Source organism: Cavia porcellus, unplaced genomic scaffold, assembly GCF_034190915.1.
Source record: "Cavia porcellus strain 051 isolate PalLab524CR breed Dunkin Hartley unplaced genomic scaffold, mCavPor4.1 scaffold_23, whole genome shotgun sequence".
NCBI classification, from domain to species: Eukaryota; Metazoa; Chordata; class Mammalia; order Rodentia; family Caviidae; genus Cavia; species Cavia porcellus.
The window spans coordinates 48,076,381-48,101,527 of NW_026947506.1; the positions used below are offsets into that span (position 1 = coordinate 48,076,381).

General features: G+C 44.3%; 1 long non-coding RNA gene across 1 annotated transcript; it reads left to right on the forward strand.

Moving 5' to 3' along the window:
- Positions 1–15,005: 15,005 nt before the first annotated feature.
- On the forward strand, positions 15,006–16,897 carry LOC134472381 (uncharacterized). Its single transcript, XR_010042186.1, has 2 exons — positions 15,006–16,106; positions 16,353–16,897. It is a non-coding gene; the product is annotated as an uncharacterized LOC134472381 (long non-coding RNA).
- The last annotated feature ends 8,250 nt before the right edge of the window (positions 16,898–25,147 follow it).

Here is a 25,147-nt window from a genome sequence, read left to right on the forward strand (position 1 = left end):
AAGATGTATTCACACTGTATTTTACAATAATATTCATATTTAGACAAGTGTGGCAATAGTAAATTTGTTCCCTACAAACTTTAAATAAAAATTACCTCAGTCAGTGTTCCTTATTCCTAGTATTCATTATGATCTTTCAGTTTCTGTCACTGGAAAAGAGAAAGGCAGAGTTTTTGAAAAGTCAGTTGCCAGTAATCCCCACACTGGGGAGGCTGAGGCAGGGGACTGCGATAAGATTAAATTCAGGCTGACCTACAGAGTAAGACTCTCAAAAAACCCAAAACAAACAAACAAAAATGTCAGGTACTTGTGAAAATGTACTTATAGCCTGACTTGAATTGTCTGGACTCATGTTCATGTTGACAACGTTGTTCAGAAGCCGCTGATTTCATATGGAACACATGCCACATGCACACCGCACTATAGCTCCCCAAGGGGACAGGACCTAGGGTCTCCCTCTGGGAGGGCACAGCATCCGCCCACCCTGCAGCGCAAGTCAGGACTTCCAATGAGGAAACTCAGAATCTTTGTCTTCTGAATACACAGCCTTTAAAATGTCATTATGGTTCCAAACAGACTCTTCAAATCTCTTTCCTATTACTTTTTAACACAAATGGAGCTTTTTAAGTGGATACTACAAGACACAGAACAACCTTCCAAAAGGAGCATGGAAAAGGTTCCCTTGGGTCTTACTGAGTAATCTATCTCTATTATTTAATATTTTTCTTTAATTTTTACTGTAAATGGGTAAATTATGGTTGTGCAAATTTATGGGGCAATAAGTTTTTGATATATCAATACAAAGTGGAATAACTACACCAAGCTAACTTACATACCAATCACTGCAAATGCGTATCATTTTTGTGGTAAGGATGCTGGAAACCCACTCCATTAGAGATTTTTAAACACGCAGTGCTACCTCCTACTATACCCACCGTGCTGCACAATCTATCACACAGGAAAAGAAGTTCATTCCTCCTGTGGCCTGACCACCCAGCTCTCACTCCTTACATGCTGGAAACCCTCATCATAGTGGAGCTCGGGGCGCCTCTGCCAGCCTGGAAGTTGACTGACATGAAGCTGAAACTAGAGGAACCCCGAGGAGAAGAGAGTGCACCTTAGCGGAACCTCAAGCTGCACACCCTTGCGGGGGAGCCAAGCCGCTGAACCCCACGCCTGTCTGCCACCACCGACATTTCCTCCCTTTTGCTGAGCCTCCGCAGTTGGTCCCGGGATCTGTCTGTTTTGCTCCCTGCTGCCTCAGGGTCTGTACCGGATTTCACTCTCTTCCCCTTAATGGGAAGTGGAGATACGTTACCAGGTGCTGAAAATTCTACGTCTTTTGATTTGTCTGCCTGTCCAGATGAATCATTAGAACAATGAGTTTATTTTCTACACTACTTGAATTCTCATCGGATTTTAATGTCCCCACATTAAATAAGTGACTCTTGTAATTAATGAATATGCAGATTACCATTTTATTACATGTTGAAACAAATAAACCCCACAGGGGTATATTATAGCCTAAATTTATTTTTACATAGTATTTTTAATTCACGTATGTTTTCACCTATGTTTTGCCTGTGACCTGTTATATGAGATCAGTACAAAACACTGAACTTGCTGGGGGTTTAGCTCCGCGCCACAAGTGCCTGCTTGGCAAACACAAGGTCCTCAGTTCAATCCCAGTACCAAAAACATAAAATGTTGAACTTGTTAGCATCATGTTGATACTCAAAATGTTTCAAGATTTGTAGCATTTCAGACTTTGACTTTTCAATCATGGATGTTCAACCTGTAGAATATAAAATATCTAAAACACGTGTTAAACCTTTGCTCAGTGCACCAGCCATCAAATATTCAGTGAAATAGCCACTGTGTGGCAGGTGAATCATTTGGTTTGAGACTTGACTGGTGCCTGAGACACTGGCGCAGACTTTGCAAAGCAGTCAGGGAGGAGGGTGCATGAGAGAGAAATCACAGCATAGCCCAAACAGCACAAAGTTTCTGTCCTGAGCTGGGATCTGATGGGCAGCAAGGTCCACACCTCAGGCTGTGCTGATGAGCCCGGAGCAAGTCCATGCAGGGTGTGACTTCCGGAGCTGCATCCTGTGTGGTACTGAGGGAGGTTACAGCAGCGGTACTGAGTGCATTGTTTCAAAAGAGTTTCCTCACGTTCGACCTTCTTTGGTTTCTATGGCAAGCAGCAAAGGTCAGGCTGGAATGCTCAAAGCCTTTCTGGAGCTTTCTGGGTTGAGAGGAGGCATGGGGGTGTGAAGGAGTAGCTCTTCTCCCCAGCGTCCATGTAAGGAACCAGAGATCCCAGTGAGCGGCCCAGGACTGCAGGAAAATCCTTCCTGTGAGCCAGGTGCCACCTGTGCCCAGGCAGCAAGCTTAAAATCCAAGCCCACTCCTATGTTTTTCTCTGAGAGTCCACTCCTGAAGTACCGAAGCCATGCTGTTCCTTGGAAGGAAGAAGTGCCCTAAAGTCCGCGACAACACAGAGGCCTCCCCAGTGCACAGTTACCACACTTGGGTGCTGTGTCAGGGATAGTGTGGTTGTTAGAAAGGTTATGTGAAATCCTTGCAGTGAAACATCCCCTCAGTAAGTACTGAGCCATATGGGAGGGCTCAGGTTAATCAGAGGGGCCTCGTCAGCCGGATGGGAAGGAGCATGCGTGGAAGAGGATTGCATGGTTCATCAAGGACATCTCCCCACCGCCTGACAGCTGCTGGGAGCCACAGGGCTGCCACGGTGTGAGCTCCTGAAGATGCTGGTGGTGCACTTGCCCAGTGCTTTCTGCTTCCATGAGATCCAGGAGCTTCATGGTCCAAGGGGCTCAACAAAGGTACCGGCTCCTCTGGAGCACGAATGGAGAATTGCTTTTTAGTATCAGTTCTAAAGCCATCTTCCTGCCACACCCCGGTTTACACTAAACACACACACAGAGGAGAGGGAAGTGTGTGTTCTAAAACGTGCTTCATTAGAGCTTGTGAAACTGCTCCAAATGCCAGGCACACTGAGCACACTCGGAAGACAGGAGGACGCACAGGTGGCCCTGGGCTTTTGAGCATCAGCACTGCTGCCTTTAACCCCTGTCTTATCACTCAACGATAGTACAGAGAAACCTTGAACTTCAGAGAGAGCCAATAGGTAAAGCAGCTTAGAGATTATAGAAAATTAGGTAAAATGGTTCAATGGCACTCACTGGCCTTGGACTGAGGGTCAGCACACACACACTGGCTGCGTGTGTGTGTGGGCTTCTGTCACACACACATACACACACGGTGTTCCTGTGGGGAAAGAAACACATTGTCCTGATTTCACCTTGTGCTCTCTAATCAGCTTTCCTAAATTCAGACCTGCACAGAGTTCAGGAGTCCTGACTCCCTCTGCGTAAGTTTCAAGTGGAAACCATAGCAGGCTCCCCTCCGAGGGACGGACCAGCATCCACACCCACCCTACACTCATGGTCTGGGCATTGACGTTGCAGCCACAGATGTGCAGGGCAGCCTGGAACCCACATGGTGATCCTCACATCCCCTGCACACAGCTGTCTGCCAGGGGCACCAGCAAGCACAGAAGCACAGATTGGAGATATGGAGAAACACACACTCTGTCTGCAGGTATTGGCGGGGGTGACACAGAGCTGGCTGCGTGGTCCCAGTGGCCTGCACCTCAGAGGAGCGGTCGCCTGCCTGCAGCTGTGTGCTGGATAATCACGCGCTTTTCAGAGAAGCAGGAGCTGGAGCCCTGAGAGGTCTGTGGGGCCATTCTGGGATTTAAAAAAAAAAAGCAAAGAAAAAAATTCCCTCAAATCCAGCTGACTTCACGGGCAAATTCTGTGAATGGTCATTTTGATTATTTTATCCAAAGCTAAGATGGAAGAAAAGAGCGTTTTGCACAGAAACTGAAAGCCTCCGTGTCTCCCAGCCCTGACCTGTCTCTCCTGACATCACTGTTACGTCTGTGGTATGAGACGAGGATCCTGCTTCTGAACATCCATCAAACCTTTTCAAACTCACTACACATTGGCCAAATTCTTTACCACGTGGATTCAGTAGTGAGGTCCTCCAAAGAAGAACTGGAGACCCTCAGGTGTGTGTGTGTGTGTGTGTGTGTGTGTGTGTGTGTGTGTGTGTGTCTGTGTGTGTGTTCACATACAGCTGACTTTTTTTGTGTTTTGGGATCCATATCTCTGCATTTCACAATTAGTAAATAAAAAACATGCAGAACAAATTATGTCTGGTCTTAAAGTTTACAGATTCTTTAGCAATGCCATATGCCCAGTATTTACAAAGCACTTACACTGCATCAGGTACTTCAAGTCACCGAGAGATGGCTTGATTTAAAGAGCTAGCAGAGGTCTGCACATGTTATGTGCAGATTCTCTGTAGGTGGAGCTCGGGGTCAGTGTCCACAGGGCTTCTGGCCCTCAGCTTACAAGGCCATCTAGATAGACATGATAAATTAGCTCGATGGATGATGGTAGGTAGGTAGATAGATAGATAGATAGATAGATAGATAGATAGATAGATGAAACAGATTCTAAGGAGTCAGTGCACATGATGCAGAAGATGGCCAGCCCTGAGATGCACAGGAGAAACCCCAGGAGCCACGGCTGCAGCCCTGAGTCCACTATGCAGTTCAGCCTGCATCCGGCTGCCTCTTGGTCTGGCGCAGACCAAGGTTTCCATTCCAGTCCAGTATGGAGGACAAAATGACCCAGCTTGGAGGCAGCTGTGAGTAGTGACTTCTTCCTTCCTGAGGGGAGTGTCCATGTTTTCAGCTCTCTATGGGGCCCATGCCCACCAGAGGAGGCTGGCTGCTTCCTGCAGGGATTAACCTCGGTGTAAATCTTCTCTGGAGACACTGAAGACAATAAGCCAGAAAGGTATCAGGGACCTGGTGAGTCACATTCTGGTCCCCTTGAAATCAGTCATGAGCCATAGTTCTCTAACTAAGGCCCAGCACCAGCAGAGAAACACCACAGCGGTGCCACCCTCCCTGAGAGAGGCCAAGCTGCAGGTGAACCAGCTCAGCCAGCCCAGGACAGGCACAGCCAGCTGGGTTTCAGAAAATTCCCAGCCATGCAGATTCAAGCTGTTAGTGGAGAAGCCAGCTGCACAAGCTGTGCCTGGCTCTCTGCTGAGCCTCCCTCAGATAGGACTTCCTCTTCGGGGACTCAGCATCCCAGGTGATTCCTGCAGCCTGTGTCTGTGCCTGGACCCCATGGCATTTGGGCTCAAGTGGCTGAAATATCTATTGTTGGGTAAAGATAATTTTCCAAGAAACAACTTGGATAAGCTACTGACAGTAAGCTTCTGGACTTCAGGGCAGCTTTGCGATCAGGGAGCTTCCCAGGGGGCACAGAGGTCTCCACTGGGAACCCAATAGCATCCTGGGCCACCACACAGCATCCTCGGAGACAGACCTGCTCCTTATGCAAAGTTAAAAGGAAAATCATCCAGGTACCTTCCTCAGCACGACCAGTGAGAATCCGGACAGCCAGAGTTCTCGGATGTGCTGATGAGATGAAACATACCCAACTGCTTCCACAAAGAGTTTGTAACACTGAGATCGACCTGGATAAAGATGTCACAGTTCATGCACACAGAGAAAGTGACAGCAGACTGTTGTTTATTGTTCCTTATCTTTTTAAAATTAAATTTGCCAGAGATTTTTCTTTAGTTTTATTCCTCAATTTTTCTTTTATTCAATCATTTAGGTAATAATAATAAATGATAATAATATGCATACATTTTCACGGTAGTTAGCAAAATCCAGATCCTGTTGTCTGATAATTTTTACTTTAGATTTTTCATTTTATTAAATCCTGCCCATATTTTATATCTCTATTCTACTTTCTGTCTTTTGTTTTTTGTTTTTTGTTTTTTAGTACTTTAATGGGTTTTGGGTCTCATTTATTACCATTCTCACACTTTCTAATTACAAAATTTTATAGACTATACTTTTTTTCCTCAGTAACAATTTCATTACATTCCAATAAAATGATGTGTGGTGTTTTGTTCAATATTCACATCCAGGTTTTATTTTGTATTCCAGTATGAAATCTTTGATGCAAGGCTGGCTTACAAGTATCTTAGGAGATCTTTACTTTGTTTATTAAATCTTCACTACCTATGCATTTATATAGATAACAAGATTAATCAATTACATATTCATTATATATGCAAAGTTCACATGTAGATAAGAGCGCGCGTGTGTATGTGTGTGTTATGTGTGTGTGTGTGTGTGTGTGTGTGTGTGTGTGCTGTATACCTACATTCTCCATTCTCACTAAGAAAGCTATTCTTCACTGAGTCTACAATATGGAATTGCTTAATTTTTTTGCATGTTTGCTTTTGTAATGGGTATTCGTCTAATTATTGAAGAGTTCTGTGTTTTTAACTTATACTACATATAAATTAATACTTCATAGTTCTTCAGTTTTGTCTTTTTTAAATGTAGTAATCCTCGTACATTGTAACTGTGATACATTTAACAGATTGTAGGTGTGAAAAGGAGCCTGAAGCATTGTACAGCTTACACAAGAAACCCTCAAAGCTACATGCAGTTTGATACCAGTGATTCTCGGTACCGAATTTGGAACTCACTGGGCAGTGAACCTCCGCTCATGAGCTCAGCCTGTCCCATGATTCTGGAAGGATGCTGTGTTCATGTCTGTTAGGGAGCAAAAGCTGTGCTCCTGTTCATCCCCAACGCAGTGTTTGCAAACCAAAAAACAAAAGCAAAGTTTTGCCAAGTGTCTCTGTGAGCCAAATTGTGTGTAAGCAGAAGCATTTGTGACCCAGGCACCCCTGCATTGCTGTTTAGACATCTTCCTCCTCCAGTGATCACTCCAGCCCAACAGTGACTTCCTTGGGCGGTCCTGTAAGAAGGGCTGGTACTTTAAACTCGTGCATGGTTCACTTTCAGTCACATGAATATGCAACAGGAAACCTCAGACCAGTTCATCTGAGATCCTTCCGGGACGAATGTTTCCCACAGCTCTCAAACACGAGAGAAGCCTCTTGCTTTAGCTTTACTGCTTCCCGGCTTTCCAGGAGCCCTGCTGTGTGGAGTCTGTGCTGAATGGTTAAAGAAGGTTGTGCCTTTCAAGTCAGTGATAACTGGGCTGGATACAGTAAAATATGGTTTTCTTGCTAATTATAAAGAAATGACACATTCAAATTTGTTAGTCTATTTTTAATTTATTACATTAAAATAAACTCTCCACCTGGAAATCTACTTCCTGATGGCAAAACAGGAAACCAGACATCCAGACACTGAACTTAAGGAAGAAGACATGCCAGATACCTCCTAGCAGGGCATGGCAGTTTCACTTTATTCTCAATATTTATGATACTTTTATGAACATTCCAAGAAAACTGTTGGTCGTAGAATTTTGATGAAATTTGTAATGCAGAGGTAAAGCATGTTTGTTCTTCATAGAGCAAAGTCATCATAATGAAAATACTTCCTTCTTATCAAAATTTTTGATAAAATCTGTAGGTGAATAAAGAACATCAATTACCACACTGATCTGACCCTTTCTGAAAGGTGCTTTCCATGCTTTATTTAAATAATGTTCATTATAATTATTATAGCTTGATAATGTTATTTTCCAAATTAGCAAAATACATGATAAAAATTGTCCTTCCCACTTAAATTACAGAATTAATAACAAGTTGCACTGTACTTAAACCACTAACTGATCACTTTCAAGACTATCTGTTTGACCCTGTATCTCTTCTACTCAGGATGTGAGGATGGATCTTTCTGTTACTTGTTATGTACATTAAAATTAATTCTAAAGCCACTAAGAGACACGTGGTTTCCCCACTATCTAACGGAGAGGTTAGAACAGTCAGTTCTCCTTCTAAAAGAACTTACAGTGCATCCCCTCCCTTGAGGAAGATTTCTTTTTCTTCTCTTACTGTGTGTTGACACATTAAACTGTGCATATTTAAGCAGCAAACCGTGATACTGTGACTTTTGAGCACAATGCGGAATGACCAAATGAAGCTGGTGAGCACTTCTTATAGTCCCTTGTCTTTCCCCAGTTCTGAGCCTCGCAAAGGCTTTTCTGTTATAGCTTTAAACCACCCATTCTCCACCAACAGAATCAGTCGTTCTGGAAACAGCATGAGAACAAGGTTCCAATAATTCCTGATAATAATGCTGCTGCTGGAATTCTTTTCTTCAGGAAAACACAAGCCTGCAACAACTGGGGATTTAGCTCCATGTCCAAAGGACTTGCCTCACAAACATAAGGTTGGCAGTTCGATCTCCTGTACCAAAGAAGCAAAAAACAAAAAGAAAAAACATGAGCCTGTGATTCCACTGAGTTATAAAAACAGTCCCTAGTCATCGCCTGTGGAATCTGCCTAGAACAGAGAATGTCCTTTTCATGTATCTTAAAATTACTTGTAGTTTCTTAAATTCACAAGATATTTCTTCATGAAGCTTTTTAAACAATTAAATACACAATGTTATTTAGGTAAGACAATCTGATTTAACCGTAGTCCTTTTGAAAGTCCTTTATGATGAGAGTAGTTTTAGACAGAATTTTAAAAGTATATGAAAGTATGAACTCTTATACCTTACCACACAGAGCCTCGAGATTACTGTGAAGTTCAAAATAATCTCACGGAAAAAAGTTAATGTGTAACTGAAGTGTGAGTGGGAACCCTGGCTCTGCCGCACGTGAACACAGCTGAGGAGGTCATGAGAACACACTGCAGTGACCAGGCCAGGACTCGGGCATCTCCAACACGGCCTCTGCTCCTTGTTGATGTGTAGACAGACACACAACCTCTCTAGGGCCTTGCACATAGTACTGTTTGACTCCAAGCTGACCAAAGTCAAAGCCAAAGCCCAGCAGTAGACACTTGGACTTGGAGAAAAGGAAAAGTGGAAAGAGATGGCTGTGGACATCACAGCACAGCAGTCGCCCTGGAGGAAGGAGGAGCACACGCTGGGTGCAACACCAGGAGATGCCAGTGGGTTCTCAGTGGCCTTTGGAGACTCGAGCAAGCTGAAAACACAGGAGTGGACATCAAGCTGAGAGACTTCAGATTCCAAAGGGATGGGGCCAGGTCACCGGGACAATGGCAAAGCTGCAGATCCCAAATGGCATTTCCACCAGCCTCGCAGGCACTGCAACACGCTCTGTCCGGTTCCCACCGTGGCCAATAATGGATGGGAACCGTGAGAAATAAGACCTGGGAAAACACCGACAGCACCTCAGTTACTTCACTCATCCAACCTGCAGCAGAGGAGGGCATCTGCCAACAAATGGCCCTCTCTTCCAGTGGAGGAGCAGAGTGGGCGAGCTCGGCCCACTGCCCATGCCCCATACCTGCCCCGGCTCTGCGGAGGGCGCCCCTGGTCTGTGTGCAGGGCTTCGGTGAGTGCGGCAGATGCAGCCCCATCTCCACCAGTGTCCTGTCCGCCTGCTCAGGCTGCTCTTTCTGCCCTGCAGGCCCGGCTGGGGCTGGGGCTCTGAACCCTCCTTTATCGTCTCTTCCGCTGAGCGTTGCCTCTGACCAGGTGGAACTTCAGGCTATAGAAACTGAGATGTGCGCCTCTTTGACTGGATTCTCTCTTCAAAGTAAAGAAAAAGCTGGACTGTCACTTGCCAAACATTTTACTTTTTAATTTCTATTTTCTTATTTATTTTAAAAAATACATTAAATGTCATTTTGCATCAAACTTTGTGAAGTGAATCAAGATTTCCTTGATCTAATATAACCTGCAAAATAAAATCATGTAGTGCTCTTGAAGTAAAATGTGTATCTGCCACCAAAATTCTCATAATTAGCAAATCTACAGCAGAGACCCAGTCACACTCATGTGTTCTCAACACAGTGCTTCTTTATTTCTCAAGACAGCCACGACAGAACTTTGAAAAAGGGCAATCTGTGTTTCAAGGTTGGCGAACAATTTTCAAAGCATTTTTATTTTAAAACTAGTGCAAATCACTGCAAAACAATGAAGGCAGACTATGACTTTATACAGGAAATCACACGAGACAGACCGAAGGCCTAACTGGGAGAGCTGAAATGATGGAACTTTTGGGGAAGAAACGCTTCAATTGGCGATGTTCCTTTTGACATAAAAAAGGCAAAAACCAAGGAAGAAATGAAATGACAGAACTTCATACAGTTAAAATGCCAAGAAAAAAACAGTTGTACATCAAAAGACCCACTGAGTGCAACAACCAAATTAAAGACGAGAAGACCAGTGAACACACAGTCCCCAGAGAAGATGACAAAGGGCTAAGCAGCGCGGGAGAAGATGACAATGGGATGACAGTGGGGAAAGGCAGCGGGCAAACCCCTGGCACAGCGGTAGCCACTGAGGCGCCATATGTATTGGTAGCGGACCCTCTGGAGTAACGGGGATGCCTCCTATCTATTGGAATAATTAAGGTATATTAGTAATATGTGCACATAGGTGACCCTTATGTTATACACATCTATTTGCATGTACACCTTACAGACAGCAGGAAATCCAGTGTACCAGGCTGTGTAGAAAATGCAATCCCCCTGCTCTGTGGCAAGAAAGTGGAAGTTTCCATTTGCTGGAAGTTTGCTAAGAAGGCTGGAAGAAGTCACCAGGCCAGGTCCCTCTCTCTAGGCATCCAGCTCAGGGCTGAAGCTGGATGTGTCGCTGGTCTGTGGTAGCCTCGTCTCCAGCTGACTCAGGAGCCGAAGGCGGAGGCCAGCAGGCACCCACGGGCAGCTGGGGGGGGGGGGGCTTGCCTGAGCATCCCTCCCAGATGTGTGCCACCCCAGGACGAGCCAGGGCGCAGAGTGACGCAGCCGCAGGGTGGCTTGGCGCACTGTTGATTCCAGTCACGCGGGACAGAGCAGCCCGGGTAGACACGGAGATAGGCAGGGAGCGGCTCCTTGGGTGGGTGCCTCCAGTGTGGTGGGAAGGTGCAGGGCCAGCAGTCGTGCCCTGCTGGGTGTGTCTGGTGTGCCCGGTGTTCTGGACATGGGCTCTGGAGACGCACAGTGGGTAGCAATTGCGCAGCTGTGAATCAGGCGCTGGCAGATCAGTGAGGTGCAGGCCAGCGAACCGCCCGGCAGGGCCTGGACACACACTGGCTGGGGGCGCATGCGGAGATCGCCCCGCCTTTGAGAAGCTCCCTTCTGCTGCTCCGGCTTCCGCTGCTGCCCTTACCTGTGAGCCTCAGCCTCCAGCTTCACTGCGGACTCGCACCCGCGACTGTCGGGGGGTTTCCGGGGGCCCTTCAGCTTCCTGCTGTGCTGCACCCTCCGTCCCTAGTTCCTCTTCTTCCAGCTTCCCGGGCTGAGCAGCTGCTGGGCCCTCACTCTCCTTTGTGCAGAGGCTGCTGTGGGCTCTGCATCCTCTGACCCTGGAGAGGGACCTAAGGGGAGGGGGGAGAGACAGACAGAGAGAGAGAGAGAGAGAGACAGATGGAGGGGGAGGAGGAGGAGGAGGGGGAGGAGGAAGATGAGGAGGAGGAGGAAGGAAGGAAAGAAGGAAGGAAGCAGAAATAAAGAAAGAAAGAAAGAAAGAAAGAAAGAAAGAAAGAAAGAAAGAAAGGAAAAGAGAAGAGAAAGAGAGAAAAGAATCCTCTTCAGAATCCTAAACAGCAGACAGGTATGAGCTGTTGTAAACTGTGATGCTGGTAATCACAAGTCCAAAGGCCCCGCAGCCTGAGGAGGCCAGGGCATGAATCTGAGCAGTGAAAGGCAGACTGTGCTGCCCCTGGGATGGTAGGTGGTGGGAGAAGTCTGCGTCTCAACTGTGGGACCAGAGAGAGAGAGAGAGAGACAGAGAGAGAGACAGATACAGAGAGAGAGAGAGAGAGAGAGACAGAGAGAGACAGAGAGAGTCAGAGATACAGAGAGAGAGACACACACACATACAGAGAGACAGAGACACCTTAGAGCGGCTTTTTTGTTCTGAAAAAGTTGAGCCCCCACGAGCCCGAAGGGGATCCTGCTGGGCTGCAGACTCCCCAGGAGAGGAAGAGCTCAGAGAGCCTGGTTGCTGCTTCCAGACGTAATCCCCTTCTTTCCACCCTCCCTCCCTACAGGCCAAAGATGTCACCGTGAGGGGTGAGGACGGGAGGAAACCAGGCATGCTTATGACTTTTGGTGAATACACTGGGGTAATTATTGGTGTTTATCATAAATTATGCACATTATACAACCCTTTTTCTCATGAAAAGGTGAGTGAAGGGTGCTTTGGGAGGTTCAAAACACATTCTAAGTGTTTCCATTATTGATTTTGGAAAAAAGAGTCTTGACTTACAACCAACTTGAGTTACAACCAAATTGAACAAATTGAGTTCATAAGTCAAGGGTCCACTGTTTTAAACATCACACTTGATTGTTAAAACACATATTGTTTGGCTTATTAAGTTTATTGTACACTTTAGATATACATAATAATCACACTCATCATGGAGAATTTCTCCCTGTGCAGATATATCTATATTCCTCCTCTTTTCCCATTCTCCTCCCTCTGACACCTCTTACAGGCTTTTCAACCTTTATTAACAGAGCAGTTATGGTTGATCTGAATTTTTACTTTTATTTAAAAGCCTTTTTTCAAATATTTGCTTCTTTGCTTTCCCCTTTTGTAATATGGTTTTGCCTTCATGTCTTGTGTTACTATCTTTCTTTACATTCTTTTATCTCAGTTTCTCACTCTTGCCTTTTAATTCAGAAAACCTCTGAAATTGTCAGCCTGGTTGTACTATTAAGTTTCATTTTCTTGGGACTTCCAGGAAGATGGTGTGATAGTAAGTTTTATATTCTTTGCTTATAATGTCAAAAAAAAAAAGACTGTTGTTGAAGAAGTTGACAACGCTCTACTTTCTTTCACCTCTTCTTCTGCCCATCTTTTGTTTTCAGGATGTCTTCATCATGCGGTTAATCAGTATAGGGGCATGAGAGACTAAGTCTCCATGCTGGTCAGGTTCTCTAGAGAAACAGATTCAGAAAAAGCATGCATCTGATTGTACGTGGGATTCATCAGGCAGCCGCAACAGGGTGAGAAGCAGAAGGTCCCTTCGCCCTCTGCAGCATCGGGATGGCAGAGCTGACAGTGATGCTCTGGTGCTGCAGACCACCAGATCCGGAGCATTCAGGGTCGCAGACTGAGAAGCTCACTGCAGAGACACCCGTGGGCATCGCTGCGAAGCTGCAGAGTCTGCACTAGAAGCTGACAGAACTGGAGACTCCAGGACAGTGGCAGTCACCAGAGATGCCAGAGAAAGGGAAGCACTTTTTCTTTCCCTTTTTATTCTGACCAGGGTACACGACTATTGGTTAGAGCCTCTCACCGGCAGGCTGGCTCTTCCCCCGCCATTTGCTGGTCCTCTTGTCAATCATCCACAGATATCATAACTCAGTGATCCGCTAGGTGGATCTCATCTTGCTCAAGATAACACAAGCACAGTCAGTGTTCTTCACTCCACAACCCCTACTCTTGTGTGCATTTGTGAACACACACTCTGGTGTGGGTGAGAACACAGACACTCTGACCTCTGTCTGGAAGAAGTCTGAGGATGGACTAACTCTGTTCCTTCATCGTACTTTGGGAAAAAAAAATCATGCATTTAAATATGTATGATTTTTTTTTCTCTTTCCTTTTTTGGTGTCAGGATTGGAACTCGGGGCCTTGAGCTTGCCAAGCGGGCACTGCACCAATGAGCTGCATCACCAGCTCATAAAATTTTCTGCAATGCTCTGAGTGGTATTTTTTGGTGTGTGTGTGTGTGTGTGTGTGAGTGTGTGTGTGTGTGTGTGTGTGTGTGTGTGTGTGGCAGGAATCGAACTCAGGGTCTCAATCTTGCCAATATATGGATTTTTTAAGCTTTAATATTGCATAGCTTCAGCAGAACATAAATGTATATTGGGTCCAGAACTTGTTTTGCAATTTGTAATTAGTGTTCAGTGTACAGGGTGCACATCAATTCTGTACAGAGGGATTCGTTAATTTAATAACCAGTTTACATTTTTTACAGGCTGGTATATAGACAGTTGGGTCACACCTGTGGCGTCTGCTTCAGGGACATCAATCATTTGATTCTTTCTCCTTTTCTGCCTTCTTACGACTTTAATTTTAATTGTACTCCCCTATTCTTATGCTTTTACCCTCTGCATGAATTTCAGCCCATATGTAATTACAGTGTAATCTCTTTAGGAACCAGCACCAAGGGATTATGTTGAATTATGTGACAACTGATACCAAGGGTATGAGAGATGTCCACAGGTGACAGGTGATTTCTTCATACAGGGAAAACTACATTTATCTTTATTTTATGACTTATGTGCCAGTGATCATTCAACTTCATGTTTTAATTTCTCTCCTTTAGCCAATTATATAAGTGCATCTGTTCATTAGATTTAGTCAGACACGTTCTTATCATATAGTCCTTCTTCACTGGTCATGAATTCATTAAAGTTTCCCAGACACTGTTTTATTTATTAGGACCATCAACTCCAGATATGTTTTATTATTTTTGCAATAATTGATTCTATCAGTTCACTTCTATTCAAGAAACAGTGAACTCGAGTTAAAAGGAACCTCAGTATTTCTGAAGGTTTTCGTTAGATTTCCTTTAAAACTTTGCTACTCTTATAAGACACTGTCACACATTCACCTGTATTTCTGTGCCTTCAAATAGCTTTTTTTTTCTTCAAGATTTGAATCACAAAAGGCCAATTTTGCAGTCTACCATTGTCTGTAAATAGAATGTTACTTGTATTTATCTAACTGACTCTGGGTAATTTTGTTCTTTCTGGTTTCATTTGTATATCCAAAGGACATTTCTGTAAGAAAAAAAATAAGCCATGTCCAAATATCAACGGAGATGGTAGGTAGGGAATCTTAAGTAGTAAAACCCATCCTTCACCCAACCTTCTGATAATCTTTGGTGCATATCTGGTCCACACTGCTATCTCCAGATTCTTTTGTTCCACCTGCTTTATTTCCCAGCTGAATACTAATTTCATGTCAGGTGAGGAAATTGGATAAAACCTTCATGGTGTTGGGTGTGTGGAGAAATCCTTCACCACTCTAGTGTCCTGTATTTCAGACCAAAATTAACACTACTTAATGATTTATTTCCAGCATGCACTTGTGATTACTCTCTTATTTAACTGAAGATGTTTGTCCTACTCTGTTGTGACAAAATGCCTTACACCACATCATTTATGAATGACAGAAATGCACAGCTCAGGAGTCAGAGGTGGTAGACGCAAGGTCCAGGCTAGCAGGCACTGTCTGGTGAGGACTCTGTCCCTCCATCCCTCTGACCCGCTGTCCTTCCGTCCTCCATCCTTCCATCCTTGCTTTGCAGCGGGGCCCCAGCCACTGTTGCTCAGGTGGCAGGGAGAGAGGACACTGCTGAATTCTGTCTTCTTGCTTACAAAAGAGCACAAGGTCCAGACTCACACCTGCAGGCTTGTACAAGGGACTCAGACAAGAGGCTGAATCAGTCCTGAAAGCCCCTTTAATACTGCTGCATTGCGTGTCAGATTTCAACCAAAAGGTTGAAAGGCTCAAAATAGTCAGACCCTGGCACTGCTGTATTGCATTTGTGGTTTGAAGAGAAGGACGTTACTTGCTTACAGTTATTCCTTAAAATAGTTGATTCTTACCAAACTACTTGCAAAGAAGAACGTAGGACCAGTTATGTTGCAACATACTCTTCCAGGCGTTTCCTCTGTAGTTCACCACAAAAGCCTTCCTGCCTCCTTCCCTGCTTTGTCTCCCAGCTGTTTTCAGTCTTGAAGATGTGGTACACGGAATGTGAACATCTGTCTCACATCTCAGCTCTACAGAAGTCCTGCTGTGACAGTGGTGCAGTCCAGCGCAAGCCTGGGCGCCTGCTGGCCAACATCCAGGAGCTCCTCAGCGTGTCGGGCTGCGGAGATGCAGCGGTTCAGCTCCAGGGGTGGAGGGCACCGCCAGCCATGGCATCGCTGAAACCACACTGGGCAGCGGAGACACCAGAGCGGCTGCCCCACCCCGTGTCCTCAGGAGCCTGTGTGACAGCTGAGTCCTCCAGGCTGGGCGAAATCGCTCCGTCCTCCACACCGTGAAGAGATTGGTAAGAACCACTCTTGATAATGTATCGGGGGCAGTTTTCTAAAAGCTGGGAATCTTCTCTGCGTGGGGAAGAATAAAAGAAGCTATCAATTTTGTATCTTTAGACTTCTTAATTTTAATTTTCTCTATTTCTCTATTTTAAGAAATTTAAAAATGTCTTCCTTGAATGTGTTTTTGCCTTCATCACTGTGTCTGTGTGCTCCTAAGGGTCTTCCTTTTTCAAGTGTTCATTCTCTGTTTACTTCAGAGGACTAAGAAAAAAGGAAGCAAGAAACCCAGATCACCTGCCTGGAATCAGAGGAAGACCAAGAAGAACAGGAGAAAAACAGAAACACTCAGGAAGCAAGCTCCTTTCTGTGCACCTGCCTTTTCCTCCGAGAGTACTCCTTTTAAAACCAGAGCCTGGACCTGTGGCTGCAGCAGTAGCACCCTGGGGTGCTGCAGGGGTTCCAGGGTGCCCTGCTCTGTCTGAAAGGAGCCCCCCTGGGATTGAGATGATCAACTGTGAAATCCTGCTCCTTCTTTAGGTCTTATCTCAGTGGTTCCCTTTATGGGGTCTTTCCTGTGCCCTCCAGGCCAGCTAAGGGAAAGGACTTCATGCGTTTGCTAGGAACTTTCACTGTAATTCTTGTCACAAATTGTTATTTAGGATTCACTTGGTAGTCCTGCACATTTACTGCTCTTAGTTTACTACAGTATATTATGTTTTTCTTTTCTTTTCCTTTTTTTTCCTGTAATTGAATGCAAAGTCTTTAATAACAACTTCTCCCAATATAATTTTAACCAATTCTATCCACTATTGAAATACTTACAGACTGGAAAGAATATACAGCCCGTGCAGCCTTCTCATGCATGGAGCAGAGAGGCAGTCCTTTCCACCTTCCTGAGACCTTGCTTTCAGATGTGTGAATCCCACAAACTTCTACATAAACTGGATCTGTAACATTTCCCACCCAATTCTTCACTGGCTCTTGAATGGTGATAAGAAGATGGTCCAGCCTATGACTGAAACAAGGAAATCTGGGAGGATTTCTTGATGAAATTATATTCACAGGAATGAATGAATATCAGTATGTGTGATTGCTGATGAAAATATCTGAGAGTGGGAGAGAATGAAACACAGTGAGGGAAAAGTATTTGTTAGCTTTCTGCTGTTGTGACAAATGCCCGAGAAAAACATTAAAGGAGGAAAGATTTATTGAGCTCAGTTTCCCAGGATACTGTGTTTGAGCCAGGATGAGGCAGGCATAATGGAAGTGGAGAGAGAGAGAGACAGACAGGCAGAGAGACAGAGAAGAGACAGGATAGAGAGAGGAGAGAAACAGATAGAGACAGAAAGAGAGGGACAGAAAAAGAGAGACAGGAGAGGAGAGGAGAGAAGAGGAGAGGAGAGGAGAGGAGAGGAGAAGAGAGGAGAGGAGAGGAGAGGAGAGGAGGGGAACACAATTGTAGTCCCCAAGAGCCCAGGTTGCATCCCGGTCTCTTCAGCTAGATCTCACTCCAGGTTTCCATCACCTTCCATTCATACAGCTCAGGAAACCACAGAGAATAAAGCCTCACACCCAACCATCTTTCAAAGCACCACTGCTGAATACTGTTGCTTGAGGGGCAAAGGTCTCAGCACCATCCTTTTGAGAGGCTGGTTAGGACTCGAACCATACCAGAAGATGAGGTGCATTGCTGAGTTGAGTTCCAGTGTGAAAACAATTCTTGTGTGTGTTAAACTGTTTTCATATAGTTTCCCAGCACAGCCACACACACACACACACACACACACACACACACACACACACACACTGCCTTCCCTCTGTTTTTTCTCGGAAACAGAAGGGGTAGATTCAGGGGCCCAGGAGAATGGCAAGGTCACCATCAGCCGAGTGAGCTTGGGGAATGGCCCAAGGAAGGAAATGAGAAACAGCTCAGACTAACACATTGCTAGCATGTGATGAAACTTCTGGAACTCATTAGCAAGGTAATCAGGGAAAAGATGCTGTTCAAAGAGCATTTAAAGAAAAAGAGTTAACATAGTGATGCTGAAATGGCTTTCAAACTCAGAACTTGCTCTAGGATATCTGTCTTTCTATCTGTCTATCTATCTATCTATCTATCTATCTATCTATCTATCTGTCTGTCTGTTTGTATGTCTGTCTGTCTTTCTATCTATCTATCTGTCTGTCTACCTATCTACTTATTGACTTCTAATCCAATAGACTGTGGCATGTGTTATGTTTTGGTACCAGTAACCAAATGCAGGAACTTGTGCTTGCCAGGCAGGCCCTTGTGCAACTGAGCTATATCCCCAGGCCCACATATGTGTTCTCACTGTTAAGAAATGTTAACACAGTTCTCTGAGCCAACCAAGTAATCAAATGAAACCAAGCCTACTAATTATAAAAATTTCAAGTCAGCTTACAAGAAACAACTCTTGGTAAGCAAAAAAAAAAAAAAAAATAGATGGATCACAGAGTTTTAAAGAGCTAGAAAAACAGACACAGAAATGGATAGATATGTGGACAGAATGATGAATAGATGGATAGACCACATTATCATGCTTTGTTTCCACACTTAGATTGACTCAGTGTAATGGAAATGTAGACGAGATATTTTAGGTCCTCATAAATTTTTAGCAGGGCAACTCTTAGGGTACCTCATGGTACCTGACCATTCTTCCAAGTCTGATTCCTTGTATCTCTCATGATAATGTGGATGCTGCATTGGAAATCTAACACAGGTAACTCTCTCCATGACAGGGAGCAGTGGCTAGAAGCTACCAATGATTTTGTGTAACCTGATTCTTGATCCAGATGTTCTTCTCAAACTGATTTGGTCCATTAGGAGTTTCAAGATAAAGCTTATACAGTCAGAGAAGTGAGAGAAGGAAGCCAGGTGGGCACACAGCCCCCTGAGCACAGCAGAAAGCATTCCCTCCTCAGACCTGGTCCAGGGCAGACCACAGTACAGACACTAGAAGCTTTTAAATGCCCAGGCCTTCCAGCAAAAGTTAACATTACATAACCATTTATACATCCTTATATATCTCCTTCTATTCATGTATTCACATATATTTCTTTTGCCTCTTCAAGTTTTCTCTGTGGTTTCAATTAAACACATGAAATTTGTCTAACTTTAGCTGTCTGATAGCAGTAAATTACTGCTAAAACATGAGAACTACAACTACTTTTACTTTTTATTACACTGAATATTTTTGAAAAATGGATTTTGGTGATAAGAAAAAAAAAAAAAAAAACTGCAAGTAAACCAGCCACTGGGGCGAAGTGTGTTCAGTTTCTGCCCGTCACGGGTGCTCTGGAGTCAGGGCTCTCAGCCTGGTCTCTCTGTTATTTCTGTTCCCCCCCCCCAACAGTGGAGACAGCCAAACCCACGCATGAATACCATCCCCACAAGCTCCTCCACTTGCCTGTTCACGTCCACATGTGGATGGGAGAATGAGTGAACCTCAGCAGGCCTTGTCCTGCTGAGTCAGGTGAGGCTCAGGGATGACCACGCCTGCAGAAATGGCCAGGGTGATGCCACAGGAGAACCAGGAAGACACACGTGGATTCTGTATATATTTGGGTGGAAGAAGCCACAGTATATTATAACATTTTGGGATTTGAAGAGTGAGAAAAAGGTTGTGAATGGAGGTTACCTTCAGTGTCCTGGTCATGAACCTGGATGCAGTCATGGTGCACAGGACTGGAAAGCCCTCAGTGGAGCAGGTCGGGTTATGGTGCTGGGCCCAGATGATGGCTTCCTTGGTGTGTTATGTGTGAAATGCACACGGATCCCCAAGGCGAGTCCCACACAAGCTCTAGTTCTTCACAGTGGGATCCCAGTGGGAGTCCTTGTTCATAGATGTCAATTCTGCAGTCAGAGAAAATGGAAAAGTTCCGGCTTAGGGAACTCGGTGGCTCTCCACAATCTCATTGCAGAAATGACCTCAGTGTAAGGACGCAGGGGAATCAATGTAGATTAAGTATGTCGTTCTCAATTTCACATCCCTTCCTTAGGCTCTAACATTACCTTAAAAATATGTGTGTAAGTGCTCAGTAGCCACACGTAATGTTTGGTAATTGCATAATCATATTCTACCCACATTTCCCAAATGACACTCATTTTCACAGTGAATAACTGTGACTATGAAGTGGGTTTAAGTTTGTCTTTTCTGTCACATATTGCTTCCTTCAACTTGATTTTTAACTCAAGCCATACAGGGTTTCTTCTATGACTCTTATCACATTGGTAAGATACACTGAGGGCTCTGCAGTAGAGGAGAGAAGAATGCAGTTCATTCCACAGTAAATGCCAGTGGCTATGGCTGGAGAACCTGCATTCATACCCTTCTGGTGGTGACTGCATGAGCTTCTGAAGTTACAGCACAAGAAATCTATACATCCAAACATTCGGGGGACAGTAAGTAGGTGGGAAATGTTTCCTGTAAGTTTCCAACATTATAACCTCCTTAGCTTCAGGATTGGCAGAGACTGGAAGTCCCCAGCTAGCAGCATGCTAGGTGAGACACACGGTGAAGGTAAATGCCTGTGGAATGGCCTATGCGTGCCCAAAAGCAGTGTTGGCTCCTGACCCTCAGTTTCTGTCTCCATACAACGCCCAGTCAGGATCAAGCAGTCTGCAGGATTTCAACAAGCATGAGCTGCTTCAGAGAACTTGAGTTCCACAAAACCATAAATATGCGATTTTATTCCGGAGAGGTGAATCTATTGAGAAGTCTGTTCAAATGCTGAATCCGGTCAGAAACAGTGCAGTGGTGAATTTAGAACAAGAAGAGAATGTAAGAAAGCACCACAGACATGGCCTTGCAGACCGCGTAATGTTAAGCGTGTCATTGGACTGCTTTCAAGGGAGAATATAGAGAACCTAAGAGTGTTTTTAATAAAGCAAGACCAGCTCTATACTCTGATCAGATCCACAAGGGATTAGAGGATTAAACAGCATGTAGAATTGTGGCTCCCAAGGAAAAACTAAATAGTTCCCAGGACCTCAGACCTGCCTGTCCTCCCATGGTGAGCTCCCACGCTGGCTACCAGATTCTGTCAGGGGACCTCGATGGCAGAGAGGTGCAGCCCCTGGCACCAGTCCTGCTGCCCATGGTGACCCTCAGGGCCTCCGACCTGCAGGGAGGGTGTGGCCAGAACCAGTAGAGACCAAAGACACTGCGCACAGCCTCCGCTGGCTGTGGGTCTTTTCAGTGCAGAGCAGGCGCCCTTGTTTCTCAAAAGAGCTGAGTGCTTGAAAATTGTCTTTGAGCAGAGTGTTTGAAATCATGCAAACTGGAGAGGCAATAAGGCAAAACCATTCCCTGCATGCAGAAAAATCAGCAGAAGCTTTCAAACATGCGAACTATGAAACCACGCAGCTGGGATTCTTTCAAAGCAGCCAGTCAGGTGATTACCCAAGCACTGAGGACGAGGCTGTGCTTCCTGCTCCATTTCTCTCAAAAGCTGCTGAAAAGAATTGACAGGCAGCAAGCAAGACATGGGGAAAGAGGTGAAAGGTGGGCACTGCTATTCGTACAGGAATTTTTTTCATTCAGGGAAGCTTCCGGCCTTGCTATCAGTCAAAGCTACAAGGAAGACCCTGTCTCTAATGTATGAGACCCTTTCCTGACACTTAGAGGAAGCACACCGAGGGGTGGGGGAAGGAAAAGCCAGGCTTTCAGCTCAGTACCTGTGGACCGCAGTAATCTGCATGCTTCTTTGCAAGAGAAATAAATTTCTACATTTCAAAGCAGGGACTGTCTCTCTCTGTTAGCTGTCTGTCCTATCGATCATCTGCTTATCTAGTACAATGGTGATTTAGAGCAAGAAAGGGAAAGTAAGAAAGCACAATAGACACCCACTTGGAGGCCGCCTACTGTTTAAATGCAAGCAGCAGGGAAACATGGAACCTGAAAGTGCTTTTCTTAACGAAGCCCTGCAGCTCTGCCCTGTGACCCGCATCCCCCAGGTTCTGGAGGATTAAACAGCACGTAGAAGGGAAAATAAATAGCATCCAGGACCTCAGCCCCTCCTGTCCTGCCATGGTGAGAGAGACAGACAGATTTCAACTAGTATAGGAATTTTATAATGAATACAAAAACTAATTTAAAAGGCTCTAACCCTTATGAGTAAAACAAGCAAAGATGGAAAACAACAAATTTTCCTGAGAATGAGAAAACAGTTGCAAGCTTGTGCATCTTGAGAGCAATGTACAGTGGTGTGGACTCCATGGAAAAGCCACTTCCTTGCAATGGTAACAGAGCTACCACACGGTCCAGCAATTCCACTTTGGAATATCTACTAAAACACAACAAACAAACAGACAAAACTAGGCCTCAAAGCTGTATTTGCCACCAGAGTTTACAGCAGCCACTCATAAGTAAAAACTGAAAATCCCCCTAGCACCACTGACAGTAGAAGGGATTGGTGAAATATTGTGTGTACTACGTGCAAGGGAATAAGATTCAGCCTTATAGAAAAGGCAGTGCTGACACTTCCTACAAGTTAGGCCTCAGGGACATTAAACTAAATGAGATGCCATCCGCAAAAGTTCTGCCAAGTTTCCACTGCTAGAAGATACTCAGAGTAATCAAATTTATGGGCACATAAAATCCATGAGTGGTCACTGGGGTTTGGTCAGCAGAGCCATGGTTTTTGTTTATGAGATTAGAGTTTCAGTTTAGTATGACTAACCTTTTAGAGTTTGCAAAATAATGCCAGTGAACACGTTTGAAAAAGTTTTATATCCCAAAGCAATTAGGATGATATATTTCACTTTCTGTGTGTTTTCCACAGGTTAAAAATAAAGGAGAACCAGGTAAGGGGGGGGAAACATCGTATGTTTATGAATATGAAGACTCAATATTCCCATGACATCAGTTATTCCAACATCAACCATAGATTCTATGCAATGTCAGTCAGTATTCTAGCAAGTTTATTTCATGAGATGAGAAAGACTGAAAACAGTGAGCTGAGTGTGGAAACACTATCAAGATAGATTGATGCTACCTGAACTGAAGACTTACTATAAACTGGAGTGGTTTTAGTGAGAAAGAGGCTACAAGATCGAAGGCCCAGGACAGAGAGCGGAGAAATTGCTCTGCACAAGTAGATTCAAATATAAGAGAGTAAAACGAAGTTAGTCAACACAGGTATACCCACATGCCAACAGAAAAATAAAAGTAAACCTAGACACCGAACTTAATTTTTCACAAAAATTAACCCAAAGTCGATTGTATAACTCAGTGCAAAAACCAGAGATAAAAACACTGGACGATCACATAAGGAAAATATCTAGAAAAACTTGAGTTTGGTTATGGATTTTTAAGTAAGGAATGATCTATGAATCAAAACATCTAATTGAAAGTTTTTACCTTGTGAAAGGCACAATTAAGAAAATGAAAATACAAGCCAAAAGCTGGGACATAGCATACAAAGCAAATGTCTGACAAAATTTTATGTGTAATATTTTTAATAAGAACTTAAAGTTTAAAAGTAGGAGCTCTCACTGCCAGTGGGTTTGGCCACTTTGGAAGACAATTTGTAAGATTTTTATAAAAGTAAACGAACATTCTCCCTAAGACCCTGCAGTGTTGTTCCTTGGTACTGACTTGTGAAGATGAAGCTCAAGTCCGTGCAAATGTTTAGAGACATTTGTTCATCACTGCCCAGGCTGCTGAGCCACCAGGATGTCCTTCTTTAGGTGAGTGTAGATGCTGGTACGTGGGACAATGGAATGTATTCAGTGCCAAGAAGAAACGTGCTCATAAACTATGAAAAGACAGGAAAGAGACTTAAGTTCATACCCCTAAGTAAAAGAATCAAAATATGACATTTCAAATTTAAACTATGACATTTTAGAAAAAGTAAAACTATGGGATGGTAAGAAGACCAGCAAAGTCCAGGGGTTATATGAAGGAAGAATGAATTCACAGAGTGAAGAGGGTTTTAGGACTGTGAAAATGCTCTGTGCCACGCACAGGAGTGGGTGAACCTCACTCTACCTTACAGACAGTGTACCACCAAGAGGGAGCACATGGGTGAACTGTGCACCGGTGATGGGGACAGTCCAGGGAAGTCATGAGCTAAGAAACACACCACCCTGGCGGGGGTGCAGAGTGATAGTGAGGGATGCTGAGGGTCCATGGGAGGAGGAAGCAGGTGGGACAGCACTTCAGCTTCTGTGTACGGGCCCTGGCTGTTACTGTGAACATGCTCTAAAAATAATGCCTAAAAATTGGGGAATTATAACAATGCACTGATGTCATGCTGTTTGCTACAGCTCCTTCCTCACAATCTCAGGGTCATTGCTGAAAATAGGATGGATCAGAAAGACTTGAGACAGTCTGCAGTCTGGGAGTCCCAGCCGGAGGTCGGAATGCAGGGAACAGGAGCTGGAGGAGTAATAGGCAGCCTGGACCCACAGATAAGTTTGCAGGGAGAGGTCAAGGGAGAAAGGAAGCAGGCTGGTGTTTTATCTGTGTGAAAGTTGAATAAGATTTTTGGCCCTGAAGAATAAGAAGGTCATATTATGACTATTTTAGCAATAGCTGTACATACTACACTAGCTAGAATTACTTTAAGTTATTGTCTACATTAACTATTATATGAACAAGTTACAGAAGGAAAGAGTAAAAATCATGCATCCATCTTTTCCATTTCTTCCGGATACAATGTTAACCTAAAGGATTTTAAAATGTGGCCATACAATTTTAAAATTCTTCTTTTTTTCAGTACAACTTTTTTTTTTTTTTTTTTTTTTTTTTTTTTTTTTGTCTTTTTTGCTTGTCTTTTTCGTTTTTATCGGTACCAGAGATCGAACTCATGAATGCCTGCTTCCAAGGCAGGCGCTTATGCCGCTGAGCTAAATCCCCAGCCCCCAGTACAACTTTTAAAGAGAGAAAAGATTCTTATTTATAAATTGCATAATATAAACTGCACATAAAAGAACTGAGAGCCTAAGTGCCAGGGATTTAGCTCAGTGGCCTAAGCACCAGACCGGCAAGTGCAACAAAATGAGCTCAAATCCGGGTACCTAAAAAAA